Raw genomic sequence first — 18,388 nt, 5'->3', positions numbered from 1 at the left:
GAATTCTTATGAATTCTGTGCCTGCTGTGTATCTTCCCTTAATTCCCGTTTTGAAGGGAAGTATTTACTGCAATTGTCCTGGCCCTATCTTTCATTGTTTGTTGAGTGTTCGCAGAGCATGTAATTTGTCTCTTCCACTTACAGGTTTCTGAATCCAAAGGAACCACAGCCAAGGAATTCACCCTCATTTGGACTTGATAGAAATCACAGGACTCAGGCCTTGGAGCCTAGTGCTACAGGTAAATGAGATTGGTAGGGCTGCTCAGAGGGAGGGAGTATATTTTGCACATGACAGGCGAATGAATAATTGGAATTAGGAAAAAGGTTGTGGTCTACTTTTGTAGTAGTGGGCACCAGTGATTCATGCCTTTAGGTAGCCACTTCCCATATTGACTCTGGGCTTGGCCGTGTGACTTACTTTGGTCTGTGGGACACAAACAGAGATAATGCAAGCAGAGGCTTGAAGAAACACTTGCTCAGTGGGGCTTGCCCTTTCTTGCTCTTTCCATGGAGGCCTTCCACTACCATACAGAGAAGCCCAGAGACCTAGTGGAGAATGAGAGATCACGTGGAGACAGGCCTCAAGCTGTCCCACGTGAGACATTCCAGGTGAGGTCTCAAAGATGAGAATGAGTCCCATTCTGGCCCAGCTGGTCCAGACTAGAAGAAACATCCAGCTATCCTATAGAATTATGGTAGTGGTGTTAAGCCATCAAGTTTTAAGGTGGCTTTTTAACCAGCAGATACAGCGAAACTCAAATAGGGGCAAATCTAGCTTATGGAAGGTGGGAGAGGTGACTTTGAAGCAGAGAAATCTCTGGGAAGAACAGGCCTACGTGTGTGGGCAGTTTCCCAAGACAAACTAATGCAGATTCACAGGGGGAGGCCATAACGATGGTTAATGAGGGGCCAAGAAGAAGAAAGTGCCAGAAGTTAAGTCTAATAATGGGAAAAGTGAAGATGAAAATTGGAGGATGAGCAGTACTTTTGGAAGTTGGTGGGATTAAGAAGAAGCAAAGTAGTGGGAGAAATGAATGCGTCAGAACAAGTTAATTCAGAAATAAAGCTTTGAACCCAGAGAGTTCTAGGTCTTCTTTCAATGGAGCAGCTAACAGCTAATTCGTGTGGTGTGCAGTAAACACTGAATCAGAATATGTGAGGGTGTGACCCTGGAATCTGCATGCTTAACAAGCTCCCCAGGACATGTTAATGTATACTTTCTTCTCAGTGAGCTGCCCTACATATGAAGGAGTATTGAAAGGGGTAAACTTTGTCAAGTTACCAAAGTTCTGGAATACCCTTTCCCTAGGACAACAGGTCCTCGCTCCCCTCAAACACAACCATGGAAGATCAGTAGTTCTCAAAACAAGATCAATAGTTCTCGAAACAAGATCAGTGGTTGAGAACAAGTGGTACTCAAGACATTAGAATCACCTGGGAAACCCAGAAAAAGAAAGAAAGAAAAAGAAACTCTATGTCCTACTGCACAAGAATTCAATCTGAATCTCTGAGAGTAGCATCTAAACATCAGTACTTTAAAAACATCCCAGGTGATTGGATTATGGGGTGGAGGAAGACTCTGGAAGAGATGATGTAATCTCTAAACCAAGAATCCATCAGGTTTCTGAGAAATGAGTAATAAATGCAAAATCTCTCTGAACCTCCTCATTTTCATGTATTTGGCGATTGATCTAAACTGCCATTAAACTCAAAGAGCAGTGTTCAGAATTTGGTGACTAATAGCTATTTCTGAGTCAAAAATGAAATAGCATTTATTTTCATCATGTAATAAAAGTCAGGCGAACATTAACTCAGACCCAATGAATCAGCAAACGTGATTATTCAAACAGCCTGAAGTCAAGTTATCTATGAAAATATATTTTTGCTTAATTTGTTACACAAAACTTCAAGATTTTGGTAGAAATGTTTAAACTACTACTACTAAAAAAAAAAAAGAAAAAAGAAAAAACGGGATCTAAGTGAATAAATGAATAGAGCTAGCCTGATGTCTGAGACAATAAAGAGTAGTTGGGAGCTGTGACAAATCAAATTTTCAGGGATGAGAAGATTTTTGTGCCAGTCAAACCTAAAAGGATTGGAGCCCAATTTAGCTGACAGGCTGCTGGTCTACGGGCCTCTGAGTCATAACAGAAACTATTAGGATATAGACAAGAACATAAGTATGAAACTGTGATAGCTAAGGGATCAGGAAAGATTTTAAAGAAGTGGGGACCGTGGAAACATTTTAAAGGCTGAGGATTTTTTCAAGTTTTAAAATGTAATTTAAAGAGTGTTAAACTTTTCATTTTGAAGTGATTTCATGTGCAAGTATGTTATAAGTTTAGTACAAAGACTTCCTGTATATTCTTTACCCAGGTTCTCCAGATGTTAACATCCAACATAACTTCTGTACAAAGATCAATATCAGGAAGTTTACTACAATACTGTTATTAATCTACAGACCTTATTTGAATATCACCAACTGTTCCACTAATGTCTTTCTTTTCTTCTTTCTTTCTTTCTTTCTTTCTTTCTTTCTTTCTTTCTTTCTTTCTTTCTTTCTTTCTTTCTTTCTTTCCTTTTTCTCCTTTCTTTTCCTTCTTTCCTTTCTTTTCTTCCTTCCTTGCTTCCTTCCTTCCTTCCTTCCTCTCTCTCTCTCTCTCTCTCTTTCTTTCTTTCAGGTTCAAGGCCTAATCCAGGATCACACTTTGCATTTGGTTATTGTGTCTCCTTGGTTTCCTTTAATCTGGCATAGTTTCTCTTTGTCTTTCATTGTCTTTCATGATCTTGACATTTTTAAAGAGTGCTGGTCAATTATTTTATAGAATGGCCCTCAGTTTGGATTCGCCTGATGGTTGCTCATGATTTAAATTCAGTTTATATATTTTTGGAACAAATAACACAGAGTGATGCTGTATCTATCTGAGTGTGTTCTAACCAGAGACATATGACAGTGACTTGGACCATTACAGTAAGTAAAATTAAATCACTAAATGAAGCTGGGGCTTGTCATGTTTCTCTATTATAAGCTTACTATTTTTCCCATTGGAATTAATCATAAGCTTTTGGGAAGATACTTTGACATTATGTAAATATCCTATTCATCATACTTCTGTTTACTAATGTTAGCATTTATTAATGACTTATGTCTGAAACAATTACTACTGTGGTGTTTGTCAAATGGTGATTTTCTTTTTTTTTTCTTTTTTTTAAATGTTTATTTATTTTTGAGACAGAGAAAGACAGAGCATGAATGGGGGAGGGTCAGAGAGAGAGGGAAACACAAAATCTGAAACAGGCTCTGGACCCTGAGCTGTCAGCACAGAGCCCGAACGTGGGGCTCGAACTCACGAACCGCGAGATCATGACCTGAGCCAAAGCTGGACGCTTACCCAACTGAGCCACCCAGGCGCCCCCAAATGGTGATTTTCTAATTTCATTACTCTTTCTATGTTTATTAGTGGAATTCTATTTACTTTTCTTCTCTCTCATTTGTTTGTATATGTAAGTATAGTTTGTGGATTCTCACTTTATTCTATGGGTTATAATCTATTATTAGCATTATTCATTTTGTTGTTCAAGTTGTCCCAGATTTGATCATTAGGTACTCCTTCAAGTAGGCTCCTATGTCCTTTTGACATATCCCCATCGTTTCTGTTTTAGTACTTCCTTACTTCTGGCAGCACAAGACACTGCATGCCCATCCTGCATTTTCTCTGCCTCAGACCTAGAACAAGCCATTTCTCCAAGGAACACTAGTAATTTCCGTTAGAGAATGGTAACCAGAAACCATGATCTGGGCAATTAGTGTGCCCATTGGTACTGAGTGCCATGGCTTCTAGGCTTTCTCTGCAGATAGATATCTCGGTCTATTGTCATATGCATCTACATATTAAAAATTACAAGTTCATGGTGATGACCTCCAATTTGATTCCAACGTGACCAAGTTCATTCTAGCCTTCCCCTTTTCCTTATTTATAACTCCTTTCCCTGACCGTGAGAAGCTTGGCTCTCATTCTCCATACCATTTTAAATTATTTGCTCAATCCTAGTTTACACGTTAGGTGGTTTTAGACAGTCTACCCTTTTTACTACACAACACCTATATACATCTATCTTCCCATACATGCATTTTTAAAAGCGTCCATCCACATCTGCATAAAGTACAATCATTCCATCCCCCAAAATAGACAATCCAAGTATCATCCATTACTGCATCTAGTTCCAAGTCCAGGACTTCTTTCAGTCTGGATGTCGCTCTTCATGGTTGGTTAAAGCATGCATAAGACAGATTTATCAATCACCAACAAATCCAGTACATAACAGCAGAGAAAGACCAGGGATGACCACAATGGAAGACATCTCCATTATAAAAGAGGAGAATTGGGAAAACATACACACACATGAACACAGACACATCCTGAACAACCATACACATAAAACATAATTCTCCTGGGGTGACTATGTGACTTGAAGGTGAACATGACTTAAATTGTCTAATCAGGGTGAGTCTCAGAACTCTGGCTTAGAAATGCTGTACAAAGGATTTGCTTTTTTTCTTCTCAGCCTCATCGTCTGAAAATGCTCTGACAGTAGAGGAATAGATTAATCAATTTGGCAGCCTCTGGTTTTCTTCTCCTGGAGGCTTTTTGTTCACTGAAATAGCTAGAGATGTTTCCCTTTCTAGGAGCTACATAATTTTAGCATCCCCTTTTCTGTGTGTAACTTCAAAGAGCCTGAGAGTGTCTTAGGAGTTGAACAGTCATGGACTGTGGTTGTCCAAGATTGGGATTTCTTTGGCAATATAACTCCTTTACAAACTTAGTTATCATCAAGAGATTTTGACATAGGCTAAGAACCATAAACAGACAGCCTGCCTCTAGTCATTGTATTTAAGTCTAGGACTTTAGACTGTCTAACAATAAGCCTTTGTTGTATGACCATCCCCTAAAGCCTTAGTGTAATGGCTGCTACTTTTGGGTTGACTTCTGCTTCTGGACAGTTTCTGACCATAACTTGCTGTGGAATGATTTGTTCCATCATAGCTGCTCTTATTTGCCTTGTCAGGTGAATACTGTTTTGTAGGAAGCTTTGGGGAGTGGTCTAAAGAGTCAGGCTTGTCTTTTGCCCTAGTCTTACCTCCTATCTTTACTTCACTTGGAGTAGAGTATTTGGTCTTTGCAACGCTGCTAGATTTCAGTCATCTTGATTTCAGTCCATACCCAAAAAGGGAATTTCTAAGCAAAATCATATACCCTTCCTTCTCTGCCTTCAGATGGGTCACTTCATCTTAAGGTCATTTCTTTATTTTTTTTTTTAATTTTTTTTTTTCAACATTTATTTATTTTTGGGACAGAGAGAGACAGAGCATGAACGGGGGAGGGGCAGAGAGAGAGGGAGACACAGAATCGGAACCAGGCTCCAGGCTCTGAGCCATCAGCCCAGAGCCCGACGCGGGGCTCGAACTCACGGACCGTGAGATCGTGACCTGGCTGAAGTCGGATGCTTAGCCGACTGCGCCACCCAGGCGCCCCTTTATTTTTTATTACGTTATTTATTTATTTATTTTTAGAGGGGGAGAGGGAGAATGAGTGAGCATGCAAGCAGGGGAGAGGGGTAGAGGGAGAGAGAGAGAAAGAGAGAGAGGGAGAGAGAATCTTAAGTAGGCTACACACTCAGCACAGAGCCCAATGCTGGGTTCAATCCCATGACCCTGGGATCATGACCTGAGCCAAAGTCAAGAGTCAGACTCTCACCCAACTGAGCCACTCAGGTGACACGTCAGATTTTTCTTTATTGTAGGACCTTTCTGTAATCAAAAACCCTGGATATTTCCTACTATTTCCCCTTACGTGCCTTGTAGGTTCAGGCCTGACTCTCAACACGTCACTGCTGCTTACCTCATCACCTCTGCTCGGCCAAATCCACATTTTAGGGTTTGTATTTTACTGTACCCCACTCCTGGAACCAAATTTCTGTATCAGTTATGAATTCTCTGGTGCAAGAAACAGAAGAGTTTGCTCAAATCAGCATAAGCAATGAAGGGATCTAGTAGCTTTTATAAATTGAAATTCGGTGATGAGGCAAACCTCAGAGTCAGCTCACCTCAGACTGGGATCCACTTAGCTGCACACGTCTCTTCGCATTGGCTTCCTCCTTGAGCTCTTTCCATCCTAGCAGCAAAATGGCCCCAGCAGTTCTTGTCTTTCCATCTTTATCCTCTGGTTCTGAGAGGAAAAGCAATTAAAACAACTTTGGTACCATGACTGCATGCCAGAGCCCCAAGATCAGCGCTGATTGGACTGTTGAGATTACATGGCTACCTCTAAACCAATAGGAGTTTAGTATATTTGGCCTAAGCCAACCAGTGCCCATCTCATGGGTGGTGCGTGACAACAGTAGAAACCTAATTGAAAACAGTAGGCCATTAGCAAGGGGAAAGTGGATTCTGGGTAGGCAACTAATAATAATCCATTTCCAAGCCTTTCAAAATAAATTTGTTACCAGGCCTTTAAAAAATAACTTCACGTTGTCTTTTTTTTTTTTTTTTTAATAAAATTAATCTGTATCTGAAATGATGTCTTTCTGAAGAATCTAAGGCTTCGTGAGAACGGGGACCTTATCTGTCCTGTTCATTTCACTTGAAATACAATGCCTGGCATTCAATAAATATTTGCTTAATAAATGAATGAATGCATTGTGTTTATCCTGAATCTCTGAGACCTTCCAGCATAATGTCCCAAACCTCTAGGGCATGAATATTTCATTTGAGATGCTTGGGCTTAAAGCTTCACAGCTGGTAAGTGGATGGCCAAAACCTGAACTCAGGCTTGCTGACTCCACATATCATGCATTTCCGACTATTCCAAGCTGCTCTCATGTGTTAAAATAAGCCCTCAGAGTTTTAGCACAGCTGTGTTCAGAATACATGTAGGAACTACATAAAATATGCTGACAGCTAGTGTCCAAATAACAATTTGGAGGATTAATGGGACTCTAAAACTCACGTGAATTGATGTTTGCTTTTCTGATCTGAGCTATCAACATGCTCCAAGTTAAAATCATATCCTGCCTAACAGTATATGAAAGAATGGGATTGATCTGTTGCTAGCCTACTTTCTCATTTTGTCATGGCAATAACAGAAGGCACATTATAATTTTCTTATTGCTTATAGCTTCTGTCGAAGGTAAAACCTTTTTATCTGATAGTGTTAGCAGAGAAGACTGATCAACAGAGTAATAACATTAACTGATTATCTACCATGAGCTAGGTACTTACTCATTTACATATTTTAATTTTTATCCATTTATTGCATATTTATTGAATACCTTCCATGTGGCAGGCACTGTGCTACAGGAAAGGGAAACAACACTTAGCACAGGCTAGGGAGATATTACAGATTAAAGTGCATTGATTAAGACGACAAACTCTGGAGTCAGAAAGATCTGAGTTCAAACCCTGGCTTTGCTGTAGCCTGTGAGATCCTGGGCATACACAGTTAACTTATCTTTGTCTTATTTGCTTCATTGCATGAAATTGTTCTTTAACTTATATACAGTTGTTTTGTGAGTCTTAAGTGAGATAATTTAAATGTTGTACTTGCCATGCCTGACAAATAGGAGTTGCTCAATTAAATGTTATTTTTATTATCAGATGGTCTCTATCTTCAAGTTGCTTACAATGAGTGCAGAAAACAGACATAAGCCTTCACACTTAATTTCTCCCAAAACGTTCTGAGTGTCATTTTTCCCCTTTATGAGCAAGGAAATTGAGAATTTCAAGAGTTTGTTCAAGGCCTTCATTAATGAGTAAATGAGGCAGAATTCAAAATTCAAAGATGTCTAAGTCCAAAGCCATGTTATCTTCAATTATCTGAATGAAGAATTGAGACAGTGGTTCCAGTCCTGACGTTAATGGTTCTCAACCCTGGAGAGAGTCTATAAAGCACCAACTGCCAGAACCCTGTTCCAATTCAGTTAAATCAGAGTATCAGAATCGAGGCTGAGTAGGGCATCAAGTTTTTTCAAAATCTCCTCAGGAGATTCTAGCAGGCAGCCAGAGTGGAGACCCACTCAACTCTCTGAAGACTCTTCCAGCTTTAACAGTCTGATCCCTTTATATATGGCGGCGGTTGTCGGAATGAGATCAGTGCTTGTAGAAGCAGGGATGTTCCAGGACTTCCCTCCACTGTGGCTCCGTGTCACCCCTGTGTCCTTTAGAGGAAAGGCCCAGGGCAGGTGGAGCTCTCTTCACCTAGGGCCACCGCCGTGGGTTGTAAAACCCAGTAGAGTACCCACCTGGCATACCCAGCAGCTGCATGAGTGTTGGCAAAGGAGGCTGGTGAGAATCCAAGCTCCCTCTTCAGGGCTGGGTCGACAGATCAACGGTATCCATCACACATGGAGGAAGGAGCGGCCTGGGAAATGTCCCAAACAGATGCAGCTGTTCTTTGTTGCTGGAGAGGATGCCAATAACATTTTGTTCCTTGGGGTTCTCAAGAATGAAAAGTGTGCATAGCTATAAAAACAAATAAGCCCATAGGGATAATCATCATACTAACCTAAATGTCATATAGACACACATTTAAGTTAATTAAGTCATAACCGGTATTTTGACCTATTCTGCCACAGACTTTACATTGAGATATTCAATAAAGGGAAGAAAAACAGTTCATCAACCATGGGGTGCCCTCTGGGATATGTCAGTCACTTAGCGTCAAAGCTTCTGCAGCTCCTGAAACTGGGGTCATTTTAGGAACTCATTCCAGAGTCCGGTCCACATAAATCTAACCTGTCCACTCTCTGATTCGCTCCTCATAGCAATTCTGTGAGATGCATGGTCAAGCATCACTATTCTTATTTTACAGAGTTAGGAACTGAGGCTTAAAAAGGTTAAGTGATTTGCTCGCTGACTAGAAAATGCATATCCTACATTCAAGCATGCCCCTCTGGATTCTATGTTCTTAAGCTGACTATCTACACAGCTCTTCCCATCAAAATCTCTGCAGAGTGAGCAGAAGACAGGAGCTCTTCAACTCCAGAGATAGGTTAGATCGGGTTATCAAAGATAGAGGTCAGTTCAGTTGTGTTACAGAAATAAAGCAACTATTTTTACACACCGAGTACCAACACCGCATGCAGTGCGCAAAGACACCTTTCTCTGGAATCCTTGCTCAGGGGCTAGAGCGTCATGGAACCCCTTATCTTTTTCAGTCTGTCAGATATCAAGGATTTCTCATTTTCAAATATTAAAAAGTCCAGTTCATCTAACACAAAACTTCAATCTCCCGTATATTTTCAAAGCGCACCTCCTCCCCCGTTCAGGCCTGACCCGAACTCAAATACTTGAATTAAGGAAGGGAGGTGGGTATGGACCAGTTCCTTACTTACCCTAAAACACCCTCTCCTCAACTTACTCTGCTGCTTCTAACTACTCCAGAACTAGGGCAAGGAGAGGGAGGAGGGGCAGAGAGGCAAAAAGCTGTATTTGACCAGCATCGGACCAATATGGTCATGGCGTCCACTACTTGACAAACAATGGCTTTTTCTTTCTTACATCACTTTTGTTGGTTTTTGGAGACCTCCTTGCTGGAGACATCTCCCTGAAGAGAGTAATATCCCCTAGCTGACCACTCACGATCCCCTTAGCTCCTATAGGACAGCTGACCCATCAGTCTCTGCCGGTTTGTCTAGTCCCTATGGGCAGACCCTTTGGGTGGGGTCCTTTCAAGGCAACCAGAGCCTGGATTTTATCTGAGATGTCCTCCCTGACCTACAGAGGAGAGGGTGACACCCACCCCTGCCTGCAACAGATGGAAGTGTTATTTGCTGTCCCTTTGGCCTCTCTCTTCACCCTACACTGGGGACAAGTCTATCAATATTTCCCCTTCAGACTTTGCAGGCTCTGTGCCCTGCCAACTCCAGACAACACTTGTCAAACTTCCCTGAGAGTTCTCTCTGAATCCATGGCCATCTTGGGTTTCTGTAGTTATGTAAGCAACTAGTTTGGAGGTGAGTAGTCAACATCCCATATCTTCAACCCTTTCCCAGCTCCTATCACACACTCGATTTGAGTAGGAAGAGGGGCGGAAATATTCTGCTCAGGGGAATCCTCTCTCACTAACCTCACAGCATTGCTATTGCCTTTTTTGTGTGTAGGTGAGGGTGGGTGATATGCTATAGGTGGCAAAACTCGTTCCAAGTTCTTAGCAAGTCTTACTGATACTCTAGCACCTTCTGCCCTCAGCTTTGGAGCCTGAGTCAATAGGACCATCCTCATTCATATCGTGCTACAGAAGTAAGAGAGCTGGCCACCTCTCTGGGCTGCCTTAAATGCAGTCCTTCTCAGTCACACTGATTTTTAAAAGGAGAACACTGTAATTAAAGTAAGTAATCGATTAAATTTAAGCAATCAAATTACCTCAAGCTGTTTTCCAACATTCAGTTTTAATATCCAGAAGCTTAAGCTTTGTTTGTCTTTTCTAACCATAGGACAATTCCTAAAATTACTTGGAAAGTGTGGGAAATGCTTGCTTTTCTTTTAGGGGTATGGAATAATAAACCAGGTATAATACAGAAAAGCAATTCAAGGACCCTTAGATCCACCAATCATTTAACAATAAAGAAGTCTTAACAAAAGGGGCATCATAATATAAGCTTTTGAAAACAGTGTTCCCCTCTTTCACTAGTGCTTGGCTGCAGAAGAAACTTGAAATCAGTTGAATTTTCAGACTATGTAATTCCTATTTATATCCCTGGGGAGACAGAGAGAAATATCAAGAGAATATTTTTTAAAGTTTATTCATTTTGAGATAGACAGAGAGAGAGAGAGGGGGGGAGAGAACGAACAGGGAAAGGCAGAGAGGGAGTGAAAGAGAGAGAATCCCAAGCAGGCTCCACACCTCCAGGGCAGAGCCCAACACAGGGCTCAAACCCATGAACCACAAGATCATGACCTGAGCCCAAAACAAGAGTCAAATGCTTAACGAACTGGGCTCAGTAAAACTACAGATTTGAAGAAATATAAATCTTGCCAATCATATATATGAAATCTCTTCTATTTGAACAGGTTGATCTCTAAGCTGTTCTTTCCAGGTCATTTTTCTTCCTTCTTCTAGAGAATCTGTGTCAATCATTGTGGCCATAAAACTATTTGACTGAACACTGCTAATTACATGACTTTTAACCGGAAGAGAACAACGTTTTAGTTCTCCATCTCTTGATGGAGCCGTCTTACTCAGCCATAGATTTTCTATCAGCGTGCAGCCAAGAGTTGGGCTTCGCTGGTCAGAGGGTCTGACTGTCTGTGGAAGATTCAGGCATGGCAGCCAACAAGACTCAGAGGGGCAGCTTCTGCGGCTTTCCTAGAATCCTTGTTCAAGCTGGGCTTCTGCCCGGCCAATGGGGGGCCAGCCCTGTCCTAGAGCTGGCGGCACCCCGGCCTCCCGCACCCCACGGGCTCTTGGCCAGATCCCTCTGCCCCGACCCTGGATGGCAGCAGGACGCCCAGGCACATAGGGACAAACCTCCTCCGCTTTCCACTCTGCCATGACATCAGCCGGTGCAGGAAGTGCCAAAGTATAGGAGATTGGTTTAATAACTGATTTAGCCATTTCCCTCAAAATAAAAATAATGTGCCTCTGAATTACAACATGTTCCCGTAGTAATATTGAACACAGTATCTGTGGGCCAGCAGGACCAACAATGGCACCCAGCTCAGTATCTTCCTTCCAAGTGCCCCCACATGCATCAGCTCATTGGGACCTGACACTGATGGGAGGGAGGGAGGCTGCACTAATATTATGGCCTCTCTTTAAAGCCATGGAAAGGGGTCATTGCACTGGATGAATCTTGCCTCGAGTCACTAAGCTAGGTACTTTCCAGTCAGAACTGAAAGCCCGATTTCCTCATCCTCACGGTTTCTACTACATTAACTGAGGAGAAGAAGGCTGCATGGCATTTTTTTTTTAATGTTTATTTTTGAGAGAGAGACAGAGTGTGAGCAAAGGAGGGGCAGAGAGAGCAAAGACACAGAATTGGAAGCAGGCTCTGAGATGTCAGCACAGAGCCCAGTGAGGGGCTCAAACTCATGAACTGGGAGATCATGACCTGAGCCGAAGTCAAACGCTTAACTCACTGAGCCACCCAGGTGCCCCTGCATGACGTTTTTTTAAAGAATAGGTTTTTTTTTTTTTCTGATTACAGAAGTAATGTGGATTCTTAGAAAAAAAAAAAAGAGGAAAAATACAAAGCACTAGGAAAAACAGAAAAATTGCCCATATTCCCAGACAGGATGAGTGCTATTAACATTTGGATGTATAATCTCATATGTACATTCTTCTTTAAAAAAGGTTTCATACTGTGCACACTGTGTTTAATAAGTTCCTTTCATGTTCTTCCCAATTATAAAGGTAACACATGCTTATTACAGGAAAACCAGAAAACATGGACGGTCATAAAGAACATCAAAACCATCTCATAAACCCACCCATTAAGAAGCAGTTTCACTGAATTTGACGTTTAGAAAGCCCATAAAGTTGCAACACGTCTCTATCGCAAGGGTAAGATGTTTTAGGAAGAGTAAGGAACCAATACTCTGCCATTTAGAATCTAAGCTGATTTGTCTGGAATGAATGTCTCTTTATTCCAGCTTCCCTATCATAAATACAGGCAAGAATTTCCAATTACCATCACAAGAATGTTTTGGGATCGATGACATAACATTCATTGGGAGTTCTGAAGGTTCTGAAAGAAACCTACCATCTCCAGCCCATGAACCACACTAATTCAGATTAGGTTTCTCTTTGCCAGGCCAGACCACACGGAATTGGGGCCACGTGAAAACAGCCGAAGGTGGTTTGGCCGGAGATACAAACTCGAGCTTTATCTAGGCCAGGGAACGGAAGGGGCTGACCAAGCAAAGGAGAATGGGGAAGCCCATTGTTCTTCTGTCCAGGCCAAACCACCCAAGCCACATTCATGTGCAGGTGCTAAAGATTCTATGAGGGAGACAGTGCTGTCTATTCTAGGACTTGCATACCAATTTTTCTTTGAAAAAAATTTTTTTTTTGCTATATCTCTCATTGCCTTGGAAATGATAGCCCGAATGCGGAATGTTCCGCCCTCTAATCTAATAACTATCTTGATCATATAGCTGTACCTGCATAAATTGAATAGACACGATGTCTTAACCAGCCAAATGGCAGCACCAAGTTGAAAGTATTCGGATGCTACAGAACATTAAGTCTCAAAGGTAACTCTCAAGATGATCTTGGGTCATGGCTGCGAAGAGGACTCGAGAAGAAGGCAGTGAGGTTACCTGGCTAAAATAAAACAGAACAAACTCACCACACAAATGAAAACATGAAGCATACTCCCAGTGTAGACAGTGCACTGTCATCTCCTATGTCCTTGCACCGTGTGCTTCCCAGGGCGGGCTCCTCCTCCCCAAAAGTGCTACTCATTTATGGCAAACGATACCTCTGTCCATGCAGTTGCCCCTAAGCCAAATTCCCCAGCATTATTCTTGACACCTCCCTCTTTCCCATTCCCCATATCTAATGAATTACTGAGCCCTGCTGATTCTGTTTTCTAAGTGAGTCTCAAATCCTCACTTTCTTCTACCCCTACTTTTGCCAGCACTGTCCAAGCTGCTGTCACCTCTCACGTAGTCCACTGCTATCCACGTCTCTGTGGCTCCCATTTTCATTCTTGCCGTCCCCCCCCCCCCCCCGTCAGAGTGACCCTTCGGAAACACAGAGCCGACAGTGTTTCTCTCCTGCTGAAAACCCTCCAATGGTTTCCCGTAGTTCTTTGAACTAAAGAGTCATTTCCATACAGTAAAAATCACTCTTTAGAATGCGCGATTTTGACAAACGCACCTAGTGACGTAACCACCACGGCATTCAAAACATAGAACAGATCTTTCCTTGTGAATAAGAAAAAGCTGGTGTAAAAACTCAGTTTTGTGTGTGCGTGTGAAAGTAAGTTTTCATTCTATTTGGGTAAATACCTGGGAGTGGCATTTCTGGGCTATATGACAAACGGGTATTTAACTTTATAAGTAACTACCAAGCTGTGTTCCAAATGGGCTGTACCATTTTGCATCCCTGCGTTGTAGGATCAAGTCTGAACTCCATATTAGGTTTTCCAGGGTCCTCTTCTTTTGCCTCCTGCCTGTCCCAGAAGCCGACTACTGGTTCTTATTTGACCCACAGGATGATTTCAAAAACCTGGGAAACATCAAAATTCCTGACTTATCTTGAAAAATCTGAAGATGTGACAATGCTGAGTCTGTAATTTCCATGGAAAAACTTTCTGAGCCGAGTGGTGACAGACTGTCCCTCTAGGCAGCTTGCATTCTCTCTGGTTTGCCACAGCCCTTGACATGCTGGTGCCGTGTACCTGCCCTTCACTAGCTTAGGTTACTTGTCTAAAGGCATGAGGTTTGATGCCCCACAGTCAATGCTTCAGGGCCATGGTGCAGGGAGTGTGGAGACTAGGGCCGGTCCCCTTGTGTGTTCCGTTTTCTCTCTCTGGCACATTTAGGTGGGTGACCTCCAAATGGAATGACTATACAGAGTAACCTAAACCTCAGGAAGTCAAGAAACAAAGGCGATGCCCCAAAGAGCTCTGTGATGAGAGGGAGGCAGGGAAGCAACCGTGAAGAGGGCGTCCCCCTACCCCGCTCAGGCCATAGACACTTACCTGTGTACAAAAAAGCCTGTGTGTCTGCAATGCCAGCTGGCAGTGACCCCGCTTCTCCCTTGATGATTTAACTTAGCCTGGAGTCTAGATTACTGTTCTACCGAAGCACCAGTGCATCTCAGGCAGCACTGATCTGAGTGACAGTCTGGCTCGGGAGAGCTCTGGAAGACAGCTAGAAGAAATTTTCCACGCCAGCTTATGTAATCCGGTCTCTACCGCAAATCCTGGCACATGGTCACTGAATAAATCCTTATTGAAGATGAATGAACTTCGTGCAAGTTACTTCTCCTCCTGCTTCATCTGTAAAGCAATGAAGCTAACGCTAAAGACTTCCCAGGGCTCTAGAACTCTGTAGTTCTATGGATGTCTAAGTAGTTTCAAGCAAAGTAGAGGTCAGCAATAAATACCAGGGGTCTCCTCCATTTCCTGGTCATAGTAAAACAGATTTTAATAATGGCAGAAAAAGAATCAGGAAGGCTCCGATTTTCCAGGGCTGAGCGGAAATAACGCTATTAGTCATAGCTGCGTTTCTCAGCATTGGTGTCAGGGTGCATAGATCAGACGTTTACATTTTGCATATGAGTGGAGTTTATTTGCCAGAAATGAATTCATCAGAATTTGCCTCCAGGACTCAAGACACGTGGCTGTAATGGGTGTGATCACAGGTAAGACCTGTGCGGTCCGGCCAGGTGACTGGGGCTGCCCTGCTGGTGTGGTTTAAAGAGCACGTTCGGGCTCCTTGCCCAAGAATTTTCTTCTGTTAGCCTGCCTCGGTGCCTAAAATTCCCACTTGTAGTCTCACCTTTGAGTTAAGGCCTTGAAAGATGGTGTTCAGATGCTCCAACATGTCGGGAGAGGTGTTAACCCAAAACGTTTGCATGTGTTATCATGTTCGGAGAATAATTTTCTCCAACCATGATGATATTTGCAATCCATTATTGAGCACTAATCCTGTACCAAGCACTTCACATGCTGCTGAGTGTGTTTTATTTCCCATCATGTGCTCAGCTACCAATGTGACAGGTACCGTATCTACGTTTGTTTACAGGGGTAAATGTAGGCTTGGCAAGAGTCAGAGGTCACACAACCCTAAGGGGATTCAAACCCAGATCTGCCAGTTCTAGATTTCCTCTACTTTTTGTTTTATGGCATAACCTACACGCATTGAAATGTACAATCTTAAATGTATAGCTCAATGACTATTTACATATGCACACCCTCACTTAACTACCACTCAGACCGAAATAGAGATCATTTCCAGCATTCCTTCATGTCCCCTCAAGTACCACTCCCCTGCAAGAGGAACAGAACCCCCTAAAGCTTAACTATTTGGTTCTATGAAAGGGGTGGTCGCCCAGGCAAGCTCAGGGAGAAAGGAAATGGTCCAAAACAAAGAATATGGGGGGAGGGGAGGGGAGGGAGACATCATGGGGGAGCTGCCTCAGGGAAAGATAGGGACTTGTCCTCAGGCACCACCTGCCCCTGCAACGGACCCAGCCACCGCCCAGGTAGCTGGGACAACAAGCGGCATCTCCGAAGCATGTGTGCAGAGATGGTGCGGGAGCACAGGATGTGCATAGCGCTGGTCTCTCCCACTGCCGGGAATCCCAGTCTCTAACAAGAAGCAGGATGCTGACAAATGAAAAGGAGATGTATTTGCTGGCACACAGTCCACAGAGTGGGAAGACAGGCCAACCCAGGGCTCCCACAGGAAGTTTCAAACCCACTTTGTAATGCTTAGTTGAGCTATCATCAACTCTTCCCAGATCCAATACTGTGTTTTTACTTTGCTGACTTTAAATCAGGCTTCTCTGATTGTCCTTGTGTCGGCCCAACAGTTTGGGATGCTAGTTGGGAATTCTACAACCTCGCGGGCTTCTGCACACCATCGACTGCATTCTCTTCAAGAGAGCTCTTCGGCAAGCTGTTGAGTTCTTGCCAGTTAGTCCTTAAACAGGCATCACTGTATCTCCAGATCTGAGGTCCTAAAGAGCTGACAGGTGTAGGAGGCACACCTCAGAGAAACTCCGTGACTTCACCTGTGGGGCAGCGGCGGACAAAGATGAGACGCTACATATGTAGGTTTCTGCCGACGGGGAAAGAGAAGCATGATCTTGCAAAGGCGGACAAAGGTTGCAGAAGGAGGGAGGAAGAGAGAAAGGCGAAAGAAGAGCAGAAGGAGAGAAAGAGAAGAAACAGAAAAGCGCTGAGAGGGAGAAGGAGCGAGGGAGGCAGTGAGAAGGGAAGAGAGAGGGATTGAGGAAGAGGGATACAGAGAATAAGTCGAGGAAGGAGAGATGTGGTTCAGACCTTGAGAGGACAACAGGGGACTCTGTGAGACAAGCGAAATGGAGTTTTGAAGGCTTAATTATCCATGTGAATTGTCAACAGCCGGAACAGCTGAATAGTGCCAACCACCCACCTCCATGGGTGCCCACAGAAAACTAGACACGAAGCACTGCAAATATCGTTCTGCCCCGTGGTGTCCGAAAGTGCACTTACCCTTAGCAGATAAGGGGGTTCCTATAAACATAGATGCGGAAACAGGTTTGGCCCTTGTCGGTCACGTCCAACTTACACAGCTGAGAAGCTCTCACAGGTGAGAGCAGTAAAAGCAGACGGAAACAGTTTGGGGCTGCCCACTCTCTACAATTTCCATGGGGGAGATTTCTTGAGCTGTCATCAATCATGCTAAACCGGACACACTGCCTTTCAGACTAAGAAGTCAGGGGAACACGAACTATACCTGGAGAAAGGTTCTATCTGTCTGTTTAAAACTTTTTGTCCGGTGTTTACAGGTGGTAACCCCTCAGCTGAACCTGAGTCTCCCAGAATGGTGCATCCCGACCCCTGTCCCCCATGGGGAGGGCTGCAGAGCCCACGTGTTCCTACAGGTGTTTGTCATCAAAGTTAGAGACGCCTCAGAGGTGCGCTAAGTGGTGGGTCTGTTCGGTTAGGTTTGGGAGCGATAAAACATTTTACTTTTTAGCACTGATTTACCAATTCAATCACATCCCTTGCTAGTCAAAAGATACCAAATTTCAAAAGACTAAACCTCTACCAATAAAGAAACTCCTTTTTTAAAAAAAATTTTTTTTTCAACGTTTATTTATTTTTGGGACAGAGAGAGACAGAGCATGAATGGGGGAGGGGCAGAGAGAGAGGGAGACACAGAATCGGAAACAGGCTCCAGGCTCTGAGCCATCAGCCCAGAGCCCGACGCAGGGCTCGAACTCACAGACCGTGAGATCGTGACCTGGCTGAAGTCGGACGCTTAACCGACTGTGCCACCCAGGCGCCCCAAGAAACTCCTTTTGAAGAATATAAAAACAGTGGCTCAAATGTATGATATTCTATTGGCATTTTTCCTAACTTGATAAACATAGAAGTGCTGGTAATCATGACACAGAAGTTAGAATTCTGAACCTGGCCATCTATGTTCACATCTTAGGAAACCTGTTCACAGAAGGCATCTGAGTGAACTAGAAACACTGGGCGGGGGGGGGGGGACCTGGGTGGCTCAGTCGGTTAAGCGACCGACTCTTGATTTCATCTCAGGTCATGATCCCACGGCTTTGTGAGTTTGAGCCCCACATCAGGTTCTGTGTTGATTCTGCAGAGCCTGCCTGGGATTCTCTCTCTCTCTCTCTCTCTCTCTCTCTCTCTCTCTCTCTCTTTCTTC

General features: G+C 43.3%; 1 long non-coding RNA gene across 1 annotated transcript in view; it reads right to left on the bottom strand.

Annotated features, from left to right (window-relative positions):
* LOC111556514 overlaps positions 1-17,805 on the bottom strand; it is a 77,295-nt gene extending 59,490 nt beyond the window's left edge. Inside the window, exons 1-2 of the long non-coding RNA XR_006585729.1 lie at positions 17,209-17,805; positions 6,106-6,227 (exon numbers count right to left, since the gene is read on the bottom strand). This is a non-coding gene — a long non-coding RNA (uncharacterized LOC111556514). The remainder of the gene's footprint in view (positions 1-6,105; positions 6,228-17,208) is intronic.
* Positions 17,806-18,388: the final 583 nt, after the last annotated feature.

This window comes from Felis catus, chromosome A1 (assembly GCF_018350175.1).
Source record: "Felis catus isolate Fca126 chromosome A1, F.catus_Fca126_mat1.0, whole genome shotgun sequence".
Classification (NCBI taxonomy): Eukaryota; Metazoa; Chordata; class Mammalia; order Carnivora; family Felidae; genus Felis; species Felis catus.
Note: the sequence above shows the minus strand (reverse complement) of the source record. Positions and strands in the feature narration are given on the sequence as shown.